At 33.6% G+C, this 20,320-nt stretch overlaps 1 long non-coding RNA gene across 1 annotated transcript in view; it reads left to right on the forward strand.

Annotated features, from left to right (window-relative positions):
* The first annotated feature begins 10,078 nt into the window (after positions 1-10,078).
* LOC115899894 overlaps positions 10,079-20,320 on the forward strand; it is a 99,434-nt gene continuing 89,192 nt past the window's right edge. Inside the window, exon 1 of the long non-coding RNA XR_004059479.1 lies at positions 10,079-10,198. This is a non-coding gene — a long non-coding RNA (uncharacterized LOC115899894). The remainder of the gene's footprint in view (positions 10,199-20,320) is intronic.

Raw genomic sequence — 20,320 nt, forward strand, 5'->3', positions numbered from 1 at the left:
GTGTTTGAAAACATTTTAAATCCTATTTTTGTCAGTGAAATCAACATACTTACCATCACATATGAATTTAAAAAAATCCTTAGAATTAAAATCATCTTTAACTCTACCAATTGCACATTCTCCAGATCCAATCAATAGCCAAGACATATTGGTTATATTTCCCTGTGGTCTCATACATCTTAGTCTCTTCCTTTCTATTCTTACTGTCACTACTGTAGTTTCATTTCTTGTCATATCTGCTTAAGACACTGTAAGAACTTCATAACCTGTGTTCTGTTCAATTTCCCTGCAGGTTAGTTTATCCTTCACATTGCTTTTAGATAAATCTTCATTAAAGCACAGTCATAATCATATAACTTGCATTTTCAAAACGATTCTAATATTCTATTTGGCCTAGTGAATTACATCACTACCTCTTGAGTTTGACATTAGTGTGCCGGAGAAAGCTCATATCACTTTCCAAGACCGAATGTTAAATTTTGAGAAATTTTGTGACCCAATTGTTAAATACAAGCATTAGGAAATATTAAATTATATAAACAGAATTAAACATTTTTATTAAAAACAAAGGTAATAAAACTTCAAAATTCATTACTTTAAAATTATTTTGCCATTTTACCATTATGATCTTGAGGTTATTAACATATGTTGCATCTGTATGGTGGAAATACTCTTTATCATGTGTTACTATGCATCTTTTCCTAACTGCATACAGTAATGTGTTGTTAGTAAATTGAAATCACTATTACGGGAAAATTTACACCACAGAAATGGGAAAATACTGCATATTGGGAATTAAAATGAATTGTTTTCTTGGTTGTGTACAAAGTTGGCAAATGATAGCCAGTGGACCAGCTGCTGGTTTTTGTATTAAAATTCAGCCATGTTCATTTTTCAGGCATTGCCTACAACTGTTTTTACACTGCAGTGGCAGACTAGAGTAGTTTTGGCAGAGATAGTTGGCTCCCAACCCTGAAATATTTATTCTCTGGCCCTTTAAGAAACAGTTTGCTGATGATTGCATGGGGAAAGCAGCCAAAACTAACAGGGAAACAAATGGTAGTTCCTGTGTTTTAATAAAACGTTATTTGCAAAAACAGATGGTGGGCCATACATGGCCCATAGACTGTATAATTTGCTAACCCGTGGTCTTGACTTACAAAAGTAATAGAAAAAAATGTTAATAATGCAGATCAAACTTAAAAATGTGTTGTGCATAGCCCTCACATTATGACTATTTTAACAAATTGAGGAAATATTCTTTCAGTTTTCAAAAACTATTTTGTATATGATTTGATTAAAAAGTTGTGCATGTCATTGAAAAAAATGAATAAAATGTCCAACATTCATCTTTATTGTTTTACTCTCATCTTACTCATTAATGTAAGCAAAACTATCAACCAGTATTCATGTTGGAACTATAATGAGTTGTTAATTGCAACTATAGTTTGGCTTTGGATACAAGAGTGCACCAAAAATCAATGAAAGTACTCTGTGAGAATTATTTGACTATGTGGAAATTATAATAAAAAGTACTGTATTTTATCATCATTTGTAAAATTGTGAGTTACACATCCTTTACACCGATAACATTTATTATAAATTAATGTACATGAATCTGTGCATACATATACATTTTCTGAGAGCTGGTGTTAAGTTTGTATCAGCAGACCATGGGATATAGCTTTATTTTCAGCTTCTTTCCTTCATTTACAGGCATTCAAATGAAAGTGAGTATGTGCTCTTCCATGAGCGCACCTTTCATTTACCCAACTCCCTGTGCCTGGGTTGTTTCTTCCACATGGAATGACTTCACAAACTAATTCTGTTATTATTACTTTATATACTTTTCAAGACTTAGTTCATATGGCGCCTTCATCAAGAGTACCATTACCTCTCAGGTTACATATGACTTATTTCTGCACTAAATACCAATAGTGCTCTTTTTATATTTCTTTGCAACACATCAGAGATCTTTATATACTTTTTAGGTATTGCCTATGACTGCCTTTGCACTGCAGTGGCAGAGTACAGTAGTTTTGGCAGAGATAGTTGAAGAAAAAGTTCCTTCTTGATTAAAACTTCCTTGAGAACACATGATTTATCTCTTCCATTTTCACTCTTTATGGAATCTAGTTGTGTCTTACTCACAGTGTTTAATGTGCTTTATTGAATTGAACTGAATAATAAAATTGCTGAAATATTTTTTGTTAGCATTATTTCTTCCACATAATCTCCCTTTAGTGCGACTCACTTTCTCCTAAAACACATCTTTTACATGAATGTCCTTTCTTAGATTTATTCTCTAAGAAATAACTTCATCTATTTATCTTTGTATCTGAATCCTATCTACTCTTTAAGACCCATGCTGTTTCCCTTCTCAAGCAGGTAATATTCCCTGAAATTGAGAGCAAAGGATAGATTCTTCAGTGTGCTTCACTTATCTAGTACTTTTCTTAAATGTTATATTTTTAAAAAATCGCCTTCTGTCTTAATTCAGGCTGCTATAACAAAGCACCACAGACTGGCTGGCTTATAAATCACAGAAACTCATTTATCATAGCTCTAGAATTCCAAAATCAGGGTGCCAGCATGGTCAGGTTCTGATGAGGACCCTTCTGTAGGTTGCATATTGCAGTCTTCTTGTTGTATCCTACCATGGCTAGAGAACTCCCTGGGATATGAGGACACTAATTTCATTCCTGAGGGCTCCATTCTCATGACCTAATTGCTCCCCATATGTCCCACCTCCTGATACCATCACACTGGGGATTAGGATTTCAGCATATGAATTTGGGGAGGGACAAAACATTAAATCTATAACATCTCCATAGCTGACTATAAGATTCTTGAAGAAAATATCTTTCTCTTCTTTAAAAGGTACAGAGTACTTCTAAAGTACTCAGCACAGAGCGTCACACTCAAATGCTCAATATAAAGTTTCTTGAATAAATTTTTCATGTCTCTGTATTGTCAATGGTGGTAAATGGTGCTGAACACATTGTAGTCATTCAATAAATAGGTGCTGATTGATAGATATGTTAGTGAAACATAAAAACTGAAAGTAGTTGAAAATTAGACTCATATTTTATTGAAATGCAATAAAACTATCTTTGGTTTCTAAGTATTTTAATGCTTTCAACTTTTGTTTCATCTTTCCATCACAGCTAAATTTTTATGCAATGTCATGAGGCTGTTGTCTGCTCTAATTTATAAGACTCTTAAAAATGCTCAAGCCCCATAGCAGTGCTAGGATCTAGGAAATCTGCAGTCATTTATGATTAATGATTCTCTGTGTTTTGTGAGGCATTATTAAAAACAGAAGCCTATGACTTCACTGTTTCTGACAATAACTTTGAACACAAGGTCAGTCCTTCAATTTTAACATTTCTTTGTAAGATTAAAAGAAAGTAAAAACAATCACATTGGGAGCTTCACCCAGATGTCACAAAATAAAAGACACAAGTTTTCAATCTGTTTCTTCCAATGAAACGTCATCTCATTCATGGGATATTGATGATGAGCAAATGTTACTGAAGGGCAAATCTAGTCATCAGAAAAACATAGAGTTCAGGACTCTGTCAGGCATCACAAAGTCAATTCATAGAAGATGTTAACCAAAAGATGTAAGAGCTGCTTAGCAAATGTAGTTTAATATTTGCATTTCTCTCCAGATGAATAATTGGAAAAAGAGTTATCAACCTTTACAAAACCAAAGTATTCAAGGTTCTGTTAAAAATGTAAGCAAGTCCTAGATGTTTCCTGAAAACAAAAAGTTATATTAGAGCCATTTTTATTCAATTACTTAAAAATCATAAAGTGCTACAGCAAATTAAAAAAGAAAAATAACATGATACTTTGTTTTTAAATAGAAATTTCAGATTCAAGAACACCCATAGTTCTCCCTTTATATAAGAAGATAAATATGTATAAATAAATGTTTTATCTATAATAGATTATTTGAAATTACTGGCATTTCTAAAGGGAATGCATGCTTTTACAAAAAAAAATAATTTAAACATATTAACTCTGCTTACTGACAAAACTTTACAATCCATAGGAAATAAAAACTAATGTCTTATAAGAATTAGTACAGTCTTCAAAATATACCATTGCACTGAATTCCATTTCTGCTACCAACCTAAAAGCATGCTTTTAATTGTCAGGTAATACAGTGATCATATTCAAAATAGACACATAATTGCGTGACTTTTTCCATGTTACAAGTTCCTCACTGGTTACTAGGCCACAGGCTGACCTTACATTTGCATGAAAAATTAAGTGGAAGGCCAACAGTTGAGTTGTGGTTTCTCTCAGTTTCATATGATTGCCCTGGAGTCTGGCAAGGAAAGAAAAAAACAGCTGCCTGATGGAAATTGTCACTTTCTAATCCTTCAGTGAAACAGCCCTAGAGAGGATTTAGTTGGAGCCAGCTTCCAGCCAATCTTTCTTTCTGAAAATGTGATGATGTGAGGATAGACACGCCAAAAGGAAGATATAATCCAAAAAATTTCTTCCTCACTTTATTACTGAAAGTTAACTGCTTTTAATTTTTTTTTTTAAAGTCCACTTGACTTTTTTGCTTCAAAGCAGTAAAACGATGTGTCAAAGCTATGCAGTTAAATTAACAGTCTTGGGCTGTAAGAACAAAGATCCTATCATGTCATGTGTTCAGTTGTTAGAGTAACCCCAATTTATTGTAACCAAACAAGAGATATCTGAGAAAGAGAACTCATTCGTAACTTTGCAGTTTAAAACCTTCTTTTCAATCTAACTGAACAGGATTTGTGAATTAGGGGGTGTTTGTACACGTGTGCTGAAATAAGCTCTTTGCAGTGAATGTCACAAAGGAAGTTAATTATAGGCTTTGTAATAAGATACCTTTTTCTTTAAGTAATAAGAGTATGGTGTTGCTTTCTACCAATGAAAACGTCATCCTCAGTGTATGGAACTTTTGCTGGTTGTTTAATTATTTGATTTACCTTTGTTTCCATATATTCAGTATTTGCTCAATCACTTTCAAAATACTGTACTTTGTAAATAGATCCAAACGTTCTGAATGTGGATTTCTAAAAGTGTTGGTTAAGTTCCAAGAAATGGAAAATACAAATAACTAGCTCAAAAAGATTGTTGTTAGTATTTCTCCTTTACATTTTGTGGGTCAAGCAAACTAAAAGCAAATGAGTAGAAATATAAAATACTTTGATGAGGTTTTAAAATCCTGCTAGACACACAAAGTGAATCAGCAGCATAGGAATCTCTTCCTTGTGAAGGAATTGTGTTTTTCGTTTTTTTGTTGTTGTTGTTGTTGTTGTTGTTTGTTTGTTTTTTATCCCCATGTACTCACAGCTTTCATTCGTTCACTCTTTCCTATAACAAATATTTATTGGGCACCACCCATGATAAATCTTAATGCTAGGCCCTGAGGATGTAGCAAAAAGAGAAGGTAGGCCTGGTCTCTTTCTCATAGCACATACAGCCTTGCGATGCGAATAGCATCATAACCAAGCAAATTAACAAAAATAAGAAAAATAGCAAATGTTAAGGCCTCCTTGTGGAGATGACTTGTTAGCTGAGATCTGAATGATAAGATGGCATAAGTTATGTGAATATCTGTATAGAAATTCAAGACAAAGGATGCAAGGGCCCTGAAGGAATAAGCTGGGTGTGTTGGAGGAACTGAAATAAAGGTATGCATCACTGGAGCCCAGCGCAAGCGAAGTGGGTAAAAGAGGGGTGAGAGGAGATCAGAGGAATGTGAGGCCAGATCACAAACTACTGCACAGGCTAGGGCAATGAGTTAGAATTTCCTCTGGTTGTGATGGAAAGCCATTAAAAGATATTAAGAAGGAGAGTATTACGAATTATGTTTTTAAAAACATCCTTCTGTCCATTACATATAGAATAGATTATAGACAAGCAGTAGTTGAAACAAGTTTCTTTATTTTAACTTTTATTTTAGATTCAGGAGTGCATGTGCAAGTTGGTTAAAACAGGCAAACTTGTCTCATTGGGGTTTGGTGTACAGACCTTTTTATCACCCAGGTACTAAGCATAGTACTCAATAGTTATTTTTCCTGATCCTTTCTCTCCTCCCACCATCCTCCCTCAAGTAGGCCTTAATGTCTGTTATTCTCCTCTCTGCATCCATTGGTTCTGATTATGTAGCTCCAACTTATAAGTGAGGATATGTGTTATTTGATTTTGTGTTCCTGAGTTAGTTTGCTAAGGATGATGGCCTTTAGCTACACCCATATTCTTGCAAAGAACATGGTCTTGTTCTTCTATATGGCTATGTAGTATTTCAGGGTGTATATGCACCGACATTTTCTTTATTCAATCTTTTGTTGATGGGCATTTAGGTTGATTCCATGTCTTTGCTATTGTGAAGAGTATGGCAATGCACATACGTGTGCATGTGTCTTCATCGTAGAATGAATAATTTATATATCCAAATAGGAAGAAAGGAAATCAAGCTATCCCTATTTACAGACAAAATTATTCTCTATCTAGAAAACCCCACAGTCTCTGCCCAAAAGCTCCTTGAGCTGATAAACAACTTCAGCAAATTCTCAGCATACAAAATCAACATATTTCACAAAAAATCAATAGCATTCCTATACACTGGCAACATACAAGCCAAGAGTCATATTAAAAACACAATCCCGTTCACAATTATCACAAAAAGAATAAAATACCTAGAAATACAGCTAACTGGGGAAATGAGGCAGGTTTGTAGTCACTTTGTTATTGCTGTGGGCTGGATTATGTGACACAACATTGGATGGGAGGGGGGTTTGTGTACGTAATACAACTCTGATAAATTCCTTATATTTTTTATGTTTATTTTTCACGTGTCCTATAAACATTGCCTTGCCTATGATCCCAGAAATGTTCATTTTCCATCTATTTGCCAGTCCCCAATATAAATAAACCCTACCTCCTTCATGAAATCTTCCTTAAGATAAATTTTAATTTCCATAAATTTATCTTCAACAATAAATTACAATTTATAATAATACATTATCTATAATAATATTTTGGAGTCTGAGCAACATGCTGAAATCCTGCCTACACAAAAAATACAAAAATTAGCTGGGTGTGGTGGTGCATACCTGTGGTGCCAGCTATTCTGGAGGCTGAGATGGGAGGATCGATTAAGCCTGGGAGGTCGAGGCTGCAGTGAGCCAAGATCACACCACTGCATTCCAGCCTGGGTGACAAAGCGAGAACCTGTCTCAAAAAGAAAAAAAAATGGGGATAATATACTTTATTTTAATAACTGAAGCCAAAGTTTATCACTTACAAATAATAAAGACTCAAAAAAAGGCAATAAATTGGTCAGCTGTTTAGTGGCAGAACCAGGATTTGAAGCATGAGTTTTCTCATGAATAAAGCTCTCATTTATTTCACCATGACAACCTATCCTTTTAGTTGAGAACGTATTCCTTTTTGTCAATTATCAGGGACCTTAACAGACACAAAGCGTCACAAAGAAGAATGTTCTTGTATATAATTATGGATGTAAAAAGGAATATCAAATAGGTAGAAGTTACTGCTTTTAACCAGTTCCAATATCTTCATTCTTAGAAAATGAACAATAGAATATAGCTAGGAAATAGCTGAACTTTGTCTTAAGGGACTAGGAAAGAAGAAAATATAGAATGATGATTGATAACATGTAGTTGTTTTCCCATTCATATGTACATTGGATACTACATGCTTAATAACATGTAGCTATGTTAGCACCTTTCAAAACAATAAAAATCTACAGGTTGTGGCTTTACATCTAGTTTCAGAATATAGCATGGTGTCATAAAGCTGCCTTGACCATTGATATCTCCTTAGTTTAGAGTAAATGATAGCCACAGAGTTATACAATTCAGCAAAGCAGAATGGATCAGGTGACAAACTGGCCCTATTTTCAAATTTCTCCCTTTTATCACCACACCTCTCCATGGCAACATTAGATAAAAGGAGCATAAGACAAAAATGTAACACATAAATTATCTATGAAGACGTATTTGGACACATTTCCTAGGTAAGAATTCTTGAAAAACTACTCTGGGTTTCCCTTGTTACACTGTAGCAGGAAGCTTAGGCCAAGGGAGATTATGGTACCTTATTTTCTTGTTGGCTGATTGAATTCTGATTGTAATCTTAGCCCATTGAAGTAAATAAAGAATATCTCTGAATCAGTAAGTTGACGCTGATTTTCTTAGGAAAGGCTAGAAGGAAGTTTATCAGTCAGTCCATTCATAAAATTAAATTGACTATGAAGGGGTTAACCTTGATTTTGTATTAGCACATAATGATGATGGAAGAATGAGTTTAAATGATGCTTGATTTCAAAATAGATCTCATATTTTAACAGAAAATTTGAAAAATATAGCCACTATACAAAGTATAGCTTTGTATAGCTAAAAGTAAAATTAAAATATTACTTTGCCTACATAACAAAAGCAGATCTATGCTATTGTTAACTTCTAAAAGAATAAAAAAGAATGGAAGAAAAATTCCACCTTATTTCAAATTGCAGAATGTGATCAACATTCTCTTAACATTCTTCTTTTATTAACTTCCCAGTTTTACTACCAGAAAGTTATTTAACTTAGATTCAGTTAAATAACTCAGTCAGTTTTCAGAGACGCTTACCGGATATATGGAAAACCTTATGAATATTTTGAGATATGTTATGCAAAATTCAAAAGCTATGCTTTTTCACCAATATAAAGCTAAGTTCAATACTTGGAAAAATGAGTTGGTCATTCAATTAAAATTGACATGTCTTTGTTATATATGATTACTCATAATCTGTCCTGATTCAGTTAAGTTTAATATAATAATTTTAACATTGCAGTGTAGGCATTTTGCATCACGTAACTGTTTATGTTTATTGAACATACATTTTGTTTTATAATTGTTCAGCTACTCTGAGATTTTAGAAGGGAAATGAAATAAATGCTGTATCCTTTAAAGCAATAAAGAAATGAATTACAAAAGAAAAACCTACCTTCATTTCCATATGAACAAAGGCACATTCAGTTAGTCACCTGATTGTTTGGCTACATAACATCAAATACCAAGATATTAAGGAACATTGACATGTTAGGCAATAGCAATGTAATGAATTTATTTTATTTTTTACTTAGATTTTGGGCATCATTTAGAAATAGTTTTGGATTAAAATTTAGTTAAGTGTTTAAAGCAACATTATTTAGAGTGGAAAGCAAAACTGTGTCTTCTTATTTGAGGAGAGAAATGATTTTCAATGGGGGTTGATTTTGTCCTCTAGGAGATATTTTTTAATACCTGAACACATTTTTGTTTGACACAACTGGGGGAGGGAAACTAGCAGGATCTAGTTGGTAGAGGCCAGGGATGCTGCTAAATATACTTCATTGCACAGGACAATCCACTACAGAAATAATTATCCTGTCTCAAACATCAATAGTGCCATGTTTGGAAAACCCTGAAGTAGAGAAGTATTAAAGAACCGTAATGGTACAAAGTGCATTAAAAATGGTATACTAAAAATGTAAGCATTGTGAAGTCAGAGACAGATTCTACCTGGCTAATCTTTGTGTACTGCACATTATAGAAACTCAGTAAATATTCATTGAATGAATGCAAACAGGCAAAGTACAATTGTTCACTGCAGACTTGCTCAGTATTTGTAAGTAAAAGAACACGGGTAGATACTATTTTCTATACCAAAACATGTTAATAATCATTGCTGTAGGGCAACATATCCTATTTTATGTATGAGAAGCATTTTTAGGATTATGTTTATGCCATACTTCAGAATGCATGTAAATGAAGGATACAAATATGTTTCAGCTCCTTTTTGTATATGGGACATATTAAGATGGATTTGGTAATACATACATGTAGCCATCTTATTATACTGTAAAATTACTTCTCATTCTTATGGAACAATAAAACTTGTGAAAAGGGCCTTTTTACAGTTTTTAGCCACAAATGATAGAATTTTTATATGCCCCAGGCAGTAATATTGCTTATAAATTTATACCATACGCCACTTTAACTTAAACTTTTTTTTTTTTTTTTTTTATTAAGGAGACTGATCAGAGTCAAACCATATGCTGTGGCTTTTGCTCCATGGAAATCTCAACTATACTGCAAGAATAATTATTTCTACTTAATGAAGTTACAGAAGAGAATGTGATGCTGGATGGTAAGATGTATGTAACCTAATGAATACCCTCTGTAAACTCTCTAAAGACTTGTGCTAGAAGTTTTTCAGTTTTGTGGGTTTTTTTCTTATTAAGAGACTAAATAGCTGTTGAAATCTCTAAGAGAATAAATGGATGCTAAAAATTCAAAAACTTTCCTACTCAGGGGATTCCATCATAAGTGTATAATAAAGAGTTTTGGTCTTTTGGGAAATCAGTGCCTTTATTATGGGAGGGGGGAATTTAAAATTATATATGGCTCAAAAAAACACATCATGTAGAGTTTTTCTCTATTTGGAAACTAAAGCATATATTAAATCCTCATCATTTTGTTTTGATTAGACCATTGCCTTAGCCTGCTAAGTGTCTTTCTGCTCACATTCTTTTTTCCATTTAGCCATTCTTCAGAGCTTTCTCTGTTTTTGTTTTGTTTTTTAAAAGCATAGATCTGGAAATGTCTGTCCTCAGCTTCAAAATACTCAACCTCCATAGGAGGATAGGTAAATTATTTTGAAATCTACTCTCTACCCTTCTGACCAACTATATCCTCACTACTCATGGACTATCCACACACGTCTTTCCCCTTCTCTAAAAATACCATCATCTTTTATGTATTTGCATCTTTGCTTTTTCATATCTAGCTGAGTCAAGGTATCTTTCTAATTCCACATCTTTAAAAGTTTTCCATAATCTTTCTTTGACTTCACTTACCTATGTTTCTAAAAGAATTTCTCTGTACCTATATTGAAGGGTTTACCACGTTGTACTGAAGTTATGAGTTTGATTATTATTTTCTCATTGACTAACATATCTGTGAAAGAAGGGACATATTAAGCATTATATTCCCACTGCCAATGCCTGGCACATAGTAGGTGTTTTAAAAATTAAAAGGTGAATTAGTATATACATCTTATAATGGCTAAACTTCAAAAGACTAACTAAATCGAGTAAGTTGAGTCAAGGCTGTGGAAGATCGCAAACTCCCATACACTGCTGGAAATACTGGGAAAATAGTAAAACCACTTTGGAAAATACTTGGGGCAATTTTTAAAAATAGTTACACATACAGATATATGATCTGCCTATTACACTACTGGGTGGCTACCCACATGAAAGTAAGCATATGTGCATATGAAAACTTGTATATGAATGTTCTTAGATGTTCTATTTTAATAACCAAAAACTGAAAACAACTCAAATTTCCATCAACAGGTGCATGGAAAGACAAACTTAGTATACCCATACAACGTAATACTATTTACAGCAATACAAAAGAATGAACTTTTGATAAATGCAATGAAATGAATGAATTTCAAAATAATTACGCTGAGTGAAAGAAGTCAGAAAACACAAGTATAGGCTATATAGACCAATTTTATAAAACATCAAAACAATGCAAACTCTTCTATGGTGACAGAAAGCAGAATAGTGGTTGCTGGGGTGGGGGTGAGGCAAATACTAGAAGGCTGAGGATGGAAGGATTAAAAAGAGGCATGAGAAAACTACTGAGGGTGATGGATATATTCACGATCTTGATTGTGGTGAGGCTTTTATGGGTATAAATATATATCAAAACCTACCAAATTGTATAAATATGTGCATTTTTCTACATCATTTACACTTTGTTTTTTTTGTTTTTTTATCTTACAAAGTAATTTTAATTTTTATGTATCTTATGTAAAAAGGATACATTTATTTAAAATTTCAAAAAATATAAAACCTTCGGAAAATTTAAAAGCCATTCATAATATCAACAGTTAGGAAAGTAATTGTTATCTATTTGGTATATTTCGGACCAGTGATTTCCATAAATATACAAATATGAATAACATACACAGTTACAAGTATAGAACCATATCCATTTTAAGAAACATAGAAACAAGCAGTATTTTATGTACTGTCCAAATATTAATTAGTTAGATCTTCATAAGAACCCTATAAGATAAGGACTATTAAGCAAATTAACTTCAATGTTCATTAATGGATAAATAGATAAGCAAAATTCATCATTTACACTTTGATAAAGCTTTTGTAAAAAAGAAAAAGTTAGAAAGTGAATGATAAAACTGTAGTTTGCAAGTAATTTTACAAAATAGATGCTACCGGTTTTCTCAGGGCACAACTGGGTACGTATATACATTTATCAACGTAATTTGATAATACATATCTTTTTCAAGATATTGATTGATTTGGGATACTCTAAAGTCAGACACTATTCTATACCATTTAAAATATGTATATTCTTCTCGGTTAATCCAATATATGATTATTTATTATCTGTATTTACTGTGGTAGAATGGGAACAAAAAGTGAACTGAGCATAATTCTACCAAGGTCAGCATGTGGTCCCTGAGCAGGTAGTTTAAGCTTGCTAGGCATCGGCGCTTCATTTTGTAAAATAAGGCAGTTCATATACAGTGAATACAATTCAACAAGTAAAGTTTGTAAAAATTGAGACACAATTTTGATAAAAATACTTAGGAAAAGTATTAGAGTTGGTAGATAGTATTCATGGCCTCTGGAGCAGTTTAAAATCTAGAAGGTGTATGAGACCATGCCTAAGTAATTTGAAAGAAGATACGGGTTCAAACTGGGTATGTTGTAAGCCAGGAAGGAACCAAATGCTCTGAGAAGACAGTATGAATGGAGACTGCAGAAAGCTCATGAATAACACTTCACTGGAGTCAGCCATAAAAGAATGGGAAAATCCCAAGAAGATGGAATTGTGATATTGTGACAACACAAAGTCTTAAATATTATTGAACCAAACAGAGATGGAAAGAAAGATAATCTAAACAGAGATAACTTGGAAGCAGTGTACACAGTAGCCTTGACAAGAGGGAATTACTAATGTTGGCTGGAGCAGGCTATTTTTAAAAGCAAGTAGGAATGTGAAGTGAGGTTGGAAAAGGTTTGGTGCAAATCGCCGAGGACCTTGAAAGCACAGTTAAGAAATCCGGAAGTTTGGACTCATGCTTCAGAAAGTGTGAACTTGCATTTAACCAAAACTACTGTGTAAACATTAAAAATTCTTTTCGGAAATTACATTTACCTTACCCTGTCCGGAGAGCACTGATGCTCAAAACCAAGACAGTGCACACAATTGAAGCATCTGGTTTACAGGGAAGGTGAGTAAGCTCAATTTTATACATTGAGTTTGAGGTGTTAGTGGAACAATTAGATAGCAATGGCCCATCGTCAATTGATGTTAAAATTTTAAACTTAGCCTAGAAAAGTTATTATGAATAAGGCTTACTCATAAGCTTTTCAAGAAGGAACTTTTATTTATTGAGGATTCACAATATGCAAGGCATTTCTTTTTAAAACTTTACAATTTTATATACCCATTAGTTCATGTCACCATCTGTTAATGAGTCACTTTTCAATCCCTTTCCTAATTTTACCTTATATCTCTGACTAATAAATGTAAGAATGCTTCAAGGTGCAGTGATTGATCCTCTTTTCTTTTTCTCTTTTTCTAACTATGTTCATTCCCTAAGTAATTTCACATTCTGTCCTATGACTTGAAGCACAATCGTTATGTTGTTAAAGACACCTACATAAATGTGCTTGTCTAGACTCTCCTGGAACTTAGCATATCTATCTAACAGATATCTTAAACTTAAGACGATCAAATACAAAGTTTTTATTTCACCTTATCTTTTTGCAGTCTTTCCGGATCTTAGAAAATGGTAACTCCATTTTTCCAGTTACTGAGGTGGCAAAAACAAACAAACAAAAAAAGTTGCTCTATACTTATTTTCCTTACTCATGCTTTACATTCAATCGATAAGTAAATCTAGTAGCTCTACCTTCAAGATATATTCAAAATTCACTTACCATATTCACTACTATATCCTGATATAAACCAGCATCCTGTACCATCTAGATTAATACAATTTTTTCCTAAATGATCTCTCTGTTTCACTCTTGCCCTCTTTTAATTTATGATCCACACAACAGGCAGAATTGTTTATTTAAAACATATGATAGATCATACCACTCCTCTGCTAACAACCCTCAGAATAAAAAAGTCGAAGTCCTTAGCAAAAAGCCTGGTTACTCCTCTGCTATCCTCTTAACTTCTGTACCCCTTTTATTACCAGGATGTACTTCTTGCTATTTCCGGAACTCTGAGAAGGCTTCACCATTATGGTCCTATTACTTGGTCTTTCTTCTGCCTGGAATGTTCTTCCCTCTTACATTTCCAAGACTTGTCCCTTTTCTAGCTGCAGGTCTCTGCTTTAAAGGTACCTAATCAAAGTGGCTTTGCTTAACTATCTTAATCAAATAACAAGCCTCTTCACACCATTACTAGATCATAGTGGGTGCTCCAAAATATTTGAATGAATAGTCAATATTTCAAGGAGTAGTCTCCATCTTGGAAATGAGTACTCTGTGGCTTAATTTGTAGGAGCTAAAGCTTTAGGAGCTAAAGAAGATTTTCAAGTCAATATTGGAATTTGTATCCCCATAAAATAACTAAGGTTTTGAAATAAAAAAGAATTGGATTAGAGTTTCTGCTCTATAACTTAAAAATATAAAAACTTAGAAAAATTATTTAAGGCACAGGTGGGAGCTAAGTGATGAGAACACATTGACACATAGAAGGGTGCAACATATGCTGGGGCCTTTCAGAGGGTGGAAAGTGGGAGGAGGGAGAGGATCAGGAAAAATAACTAATGGGTACTAGGCTTAATACCTGGGTGATGAAATATCTGTAAAACAAATCCGCATGACAAATCCTGGTTTACCTATGTAACAAACCTCCACTTGTATCCCTGCACTCATAAGAAAAAAATTTTTAAAAATAAAATCTTATTTAAAAAGGAATATTTGAAACCGTGGTAGGAGATGGGATTATATTGTGGCTAGATCTTATAGATGGATTAGAGATAGACATTACAGTTAAGGTCATAGATTCCTTTGAAAATCTAATATAACTCCCCACAAATACATGCGATCATGTACCACAGTCTTGCACCGTATTACATGTAATTTACAGACTCTACATTATGCTCTAGCTGAAAAGGACCAAAAATGCAGACGGGTGAACTTGAAGATTTTTTGTGCAGACTCCTCTTTTGGACAGTTTGCATGTAAATGTAAAGGGAAGGCCAGTGAGTCTTCCAGATCTACAAGCTTGGATGTCAGTGTTTGTGCATAAATAGTTTAAATATTATGGTCTCATTGAGTTGGGATAGAAGGAACAGAAGAGATAATCTAACATCCTCATTTTTCACATGACATAGATGTGTCCCAGAGGCTTGCCCATGTTTCCTCAACTGGTTAGTGGCAGACCAGGGAATAGATTCCAGGTATCATAACTCAAGGTCCATGCTCCTTTGACATACCCTGATGCCTCCTTGGAAAAAGTAGCTGTCCTTCTTTCCTTCTGAGCTGTGTTCAGATGTTTCAGCATAAAAGATATTGGTGTTTTTCTCTATCGAAACATAGTTGAATAAAGATGATAAACCATGCTTTGCACTGGAATTATTCTTTTTTATTGCCCAAACATGCCAAAAAGTCATTTAGTAACTAACTTGTAGATTTGAGAAATTTACTGGTTAGTTATAACTGATGAAAAAAAAAATTGGTGGTTAAGTGAGTGCTTAAAATCTAGACAAGGCTTAAAGTACTAGTGCAAGAATTTCATTCCATTATGCAAGTAATTTTAACCTACAATTTGGTTTTCATTGTGGAGACAGCTGAAATAGTGCAAGATTGTGACATTGTGGTCAATTGCAAAATTACAAGGAATGTTATGCATTCCAGATCTTCATAGACACAGTACAAAATGCCGGTGTATTTTCATTCACTTGGAGAAGCTTAAATAATATTTTAAATCTTCATATCTGATAGTAATACTGAGGGGAGTTTAAACTGAATGTCTAGCCCCTTTATTTCTCTACTTGTCTATCAGTTTATCTATTCATTCATTGACTTAAAAAAATAGCATTGCTAATAAAGTGGAAATCCTCAAGCATTATGTATGGACTCCGCCTGAGTGACTGACAGGACTACCCAGAGTGTCAATGTACTCTCTGCTCCAGCTTATCAGTTAACTAGGGAAATTTAACACGGATGGTGTCAGCTTTTTATTTAGAGTGTTACTGTATAAACAGAAGAGGCCACTGGGAGAATCTTGTTTTGGAGTTTTCACCTCATTTAAATTCTTAATTTTCCCCCTCAGTTTAGAAGAGGCTATTGCAGTGTGGTCCTGCTTCCAATTAATGAGCTTCAGAAAAGGATTAGGTTTGCCTCACTCAGTCTTTCCAAAATAGACTAACCTTGAATCACACAAATTCCAAGAAAAGGTAAATATTCTCTTCTGATTCAAATTAACTTAGACAGGGAAGACAACCTTATGTTGTTTATTTTATTATGAGCCAAGTTAAGAGTCCCGAAAGTTAAAGTTAATGAAAGAGATAGGCATTTTGTTGAAAGATAAGGAAAAAAAGAGAAATATTAGTTTAGTACACTTGTTAACTTTTTTCATTTATCTAATATTTTCCATTTCTGTTCTTTCAATAAAATAGCAGCAGTAATAAATAGCTTGTATCAGTGTGAAGAAGTTTAAAATATTTGCATGATTTTGTTTTTTGGAACTAAATTCTGAAGAGTTGGTTATAAAATAAATAAAATATTAAATGCCTTAAGCATATTGTGGGATTATAAAGGGAATATAATGTGTCCATGTCTGTAGGTTCACTTTAAGGTTATGCATTTCCATGTAATAACTTTTTGGGGGTCTCATAGAAATCAAGACATCTAGAAGTGTCACAATCTAGCTTCTTTTGCCATGAAGGTGGTCAGTCATTGCCCCCTCAAATCCATCCCACACTCATACCCAGGAATAAAGATTACATCTTGGGGGATCTATCATGGCATTTTAAAAAAATCTTAATTTATTTTTGGTAGTTTCTTTTATGTGTTCTACCTGAGTAATTTTGAATGTTAATTCCTGAATTCTTTGAACTTAAAAATGTGCCAGTCATGCCCACAACCACATATACATGATAGCCCCTTCTAAAGGTGAATGAACTCCTAAGTTATTTCCATAAAAAATAAATGTAATAAATGTACTGGATGCTTACGTGTTAAAGATAAGCTATTTTTCAGTAGCAAAGACAGCAATAAGAAATTAATCAATTTAGGTCAAATTTCTTTTGTACTTAAAAACATTAGTTTTAAGTAAGTTATTTGACCAGGGTCAAAGCAATCAGTACTGTTGTAAGTGAAAATATGTTTGAATTAAAACAATTAGGCTTGATTTTCTTGTGTCTCACATCTCACACTAGGTATTCGAGCACAGCCAAAATTTGGGTGTGCTGACACCTGTAATCAACACAATAGGTATCTTTTAAACTAACAAATCATCTTTCCCAGTGGAAGTATAAACAAAACTCTAATTGGAGGCTTTGCTAACTATTCTTCCCTGCTGTGAACACTAGTTAGTGTTTTGTGTAAAGCAGTAACATCAGCTACAATTTATAATAGGCACAGGATAAGAACTAATTCTCCAGATTCAGTCAGTTAATAGGTATACTTAAGTTGAGCATACCTCATTCAATGATTTCTTACTTAAAAGTTAGTATCAAGCATCTTGAAACTATGTTTTAATTGCAAGGAGACAAATAATAACTAACACATACAATGCCGATGAAGTGCCAAACTACATCCTAAGCACTTTTAAACATATTAGCTTATTTAGACTTCACAGAGTACATTTGAGATAGACAGTATTATTCTCAATTGACAGATGAAAAAAATTGAGACTACATGATAGTTTGTTTTAAGCATCACAACTACTAAGTAGTGGAAGTGAATTTTGAATCCAAGCAGTATAAGCCCAGAGACTTTGCCTTGCCATCTCCATTAAAAATGAAGATTTAAATAAATAAATGTAACTAGTATCTCATTTTAGACAATTAAATTTAACACATCTGCTGACAAGATCCTTCATGCCTGCTTCCTAGTTTTTACATATTATGGATTCTAAGGTCTACAGTTTGTAAGTAAAGGCATAACCTCGATTAAAATAACTGATTGGAGAAAATAAACGAAATCTCAGTGCACAATGAATAAACACAAATAAATAAAAGTGATGTTAATTTGGTAATAAATATGTGCTTTTTCATCTTGGAGCATATTTTGTCTTAACTATGCAGGAATGTAACTTTCTTCCCACCTATTGCTCAATGTTGTTATCAACAGGCTTTAAAGGTAGATTTTCCTGTTCCCTAAAGTAGGTACTGCTAAGATGCAACACTAGAATTATGTATAATTAATTGAAAATAATGAAAATGTAATAAAAGTAAAATAAGGATTAAAAATGAGAATGATGCTAGATGGAATTCAGAAGATAAAACATGTGCCATAAAATGCTGCACACATGTTAGAAACAAGCCCTAATTTTAGCTCTCAGCTTCCTAGAAGTCAAAGGGGTGACTATCAACTACTCGATTCCTAGTCCAATTTGAAAATTAAATTCTTGCACATGAGCAGTTCAATTATGCTTGGAATTGGAGGGATTTTTTTTCATGACTCCTAGTAAAAGGGACACATTATGATGTAATAAAAAAAAAACTCAATCCACTCCTTAAAATAAACATGGTGATAGTTTTTATATAATTATTTTGTGTAACCTTTTAAGCAATAAACAGATAAATATTTTAGTAAATGTAATAGGACAAAGATAAAAAAAGCTGCAAGATAAAATCTTGGAATAGAGATATAAGTACAAACATATACACCCATATAGGTGTATGTACAGAACAAACTGAGATGCAGATATGGCAAGATTACACCAAAGTTCCAATTTAGTACACATCAATTTCACTGTCTTTATATTTTACTGTCTCTGTATGTATGGAGCTATATACTTCTGAACAACAAAATGGATGGATAATTAAACAAAAACATTAGTGCTATGATTTCCCTAGTACATGCCCCTTTCCCTGACATGTAATTTGTTTCCAATTTTTATAGGAACTAATCTCATAACTGAAATATATTGTGGTCACATCTTTATGTTTTTATGTGTTTTAGCATAATTTGCTTTGGATGGATTACCATAATTGAAATTTAGGTTAAAGGGTTTAAGTATTTTAACTTTTTAATAAAAATAGTATACTTTTAAATATCGCAAAGGGCCTACTGGATACAAAATTGTTATAATCAACCTGAAGATCCTCAGCACATTCTGACTTTTATATACTTAGCTATGAATATGCTTGTTACCACTGCAAATGTTTGACATTTGTACTCTTTCCACAGAGGAATAGATAGCCTATATTAATACTATCACCAGGAAAACCATTCAGAACAGATACCTTACCAATGCCAGTCCAACATAGCTAATTTTCTATCTAAAGCAAACTGTATTTTCCTTTAACACATGCTGAAATAACATTTATGTCATACCCTATTTTACCCAGTAAAGACTAGACGTGTAGCTTTATTTTATGTTTTTGACTGTGTTAATAAGTATTTAGAGAGAAACAATACTAAACTGCAAAATTTCAGAAGCTTTTTTTTTGTTTTGAGATGAAGTCTCACTCTTGTCCCCTAGGCTAGAGTGTAATGGTATGATCTCGACTCACTGCAACCTCTGCCTCCCGGGTTCAAGTAATTCTCCTGCCTCAGCCTCCTGAGTAGCTGGGATTACAGGCGCCTGCCACCACACCTGGTTAATTTTATTTATTTATTTATTTATTTATTTATTTATTTATTTATTTTAGTAGTGACGGGGTTTCATCATGTTGGCCAGGCTGGTCTCGAACTCCTGGCCTCAGGTGATCTGCCCATCTCGGCCTCCCAGAGTGTTGAGATTACAGGCATCAGCCACTGCGCCCGGCCCAAAAGCTTAACATAGTACAAATTTACGTTTCAATCACGTAGAAATTCCATGTAGGTATTTCTGGTTGGAGTTGAGAAGGACTTCTGCTCCATGCAGTCATTCATGGAAACATTTGATAGAGGGACTTTCATCTATGACAATGGCTTTCAGTGTCACCCTGGATGTCAAAAAACAACTGGTAAGCTGATGAGAGAGACTGTGGGGAAGACACAGTCTGCTTTGTCTTCTCCACAAAATGACAAATCACTTTTACCAACGTTCA

Source organism: Rhinopithecus roxellana, chromosome 10 (genome assembly GCF_007565055.1).
Source record: "Rhinopithecus roxellana isolate Shanxi Qingling chromosome 10, ASM756505v1, whole genome shotgun sequence".
Classification (NCBI taxonomy): Eukaryota; Metazoa; Chordata; class Mammalia; order Primates; family Cercopithecidae; genus Rhinopithecus; species Rhinopithecus roxellana.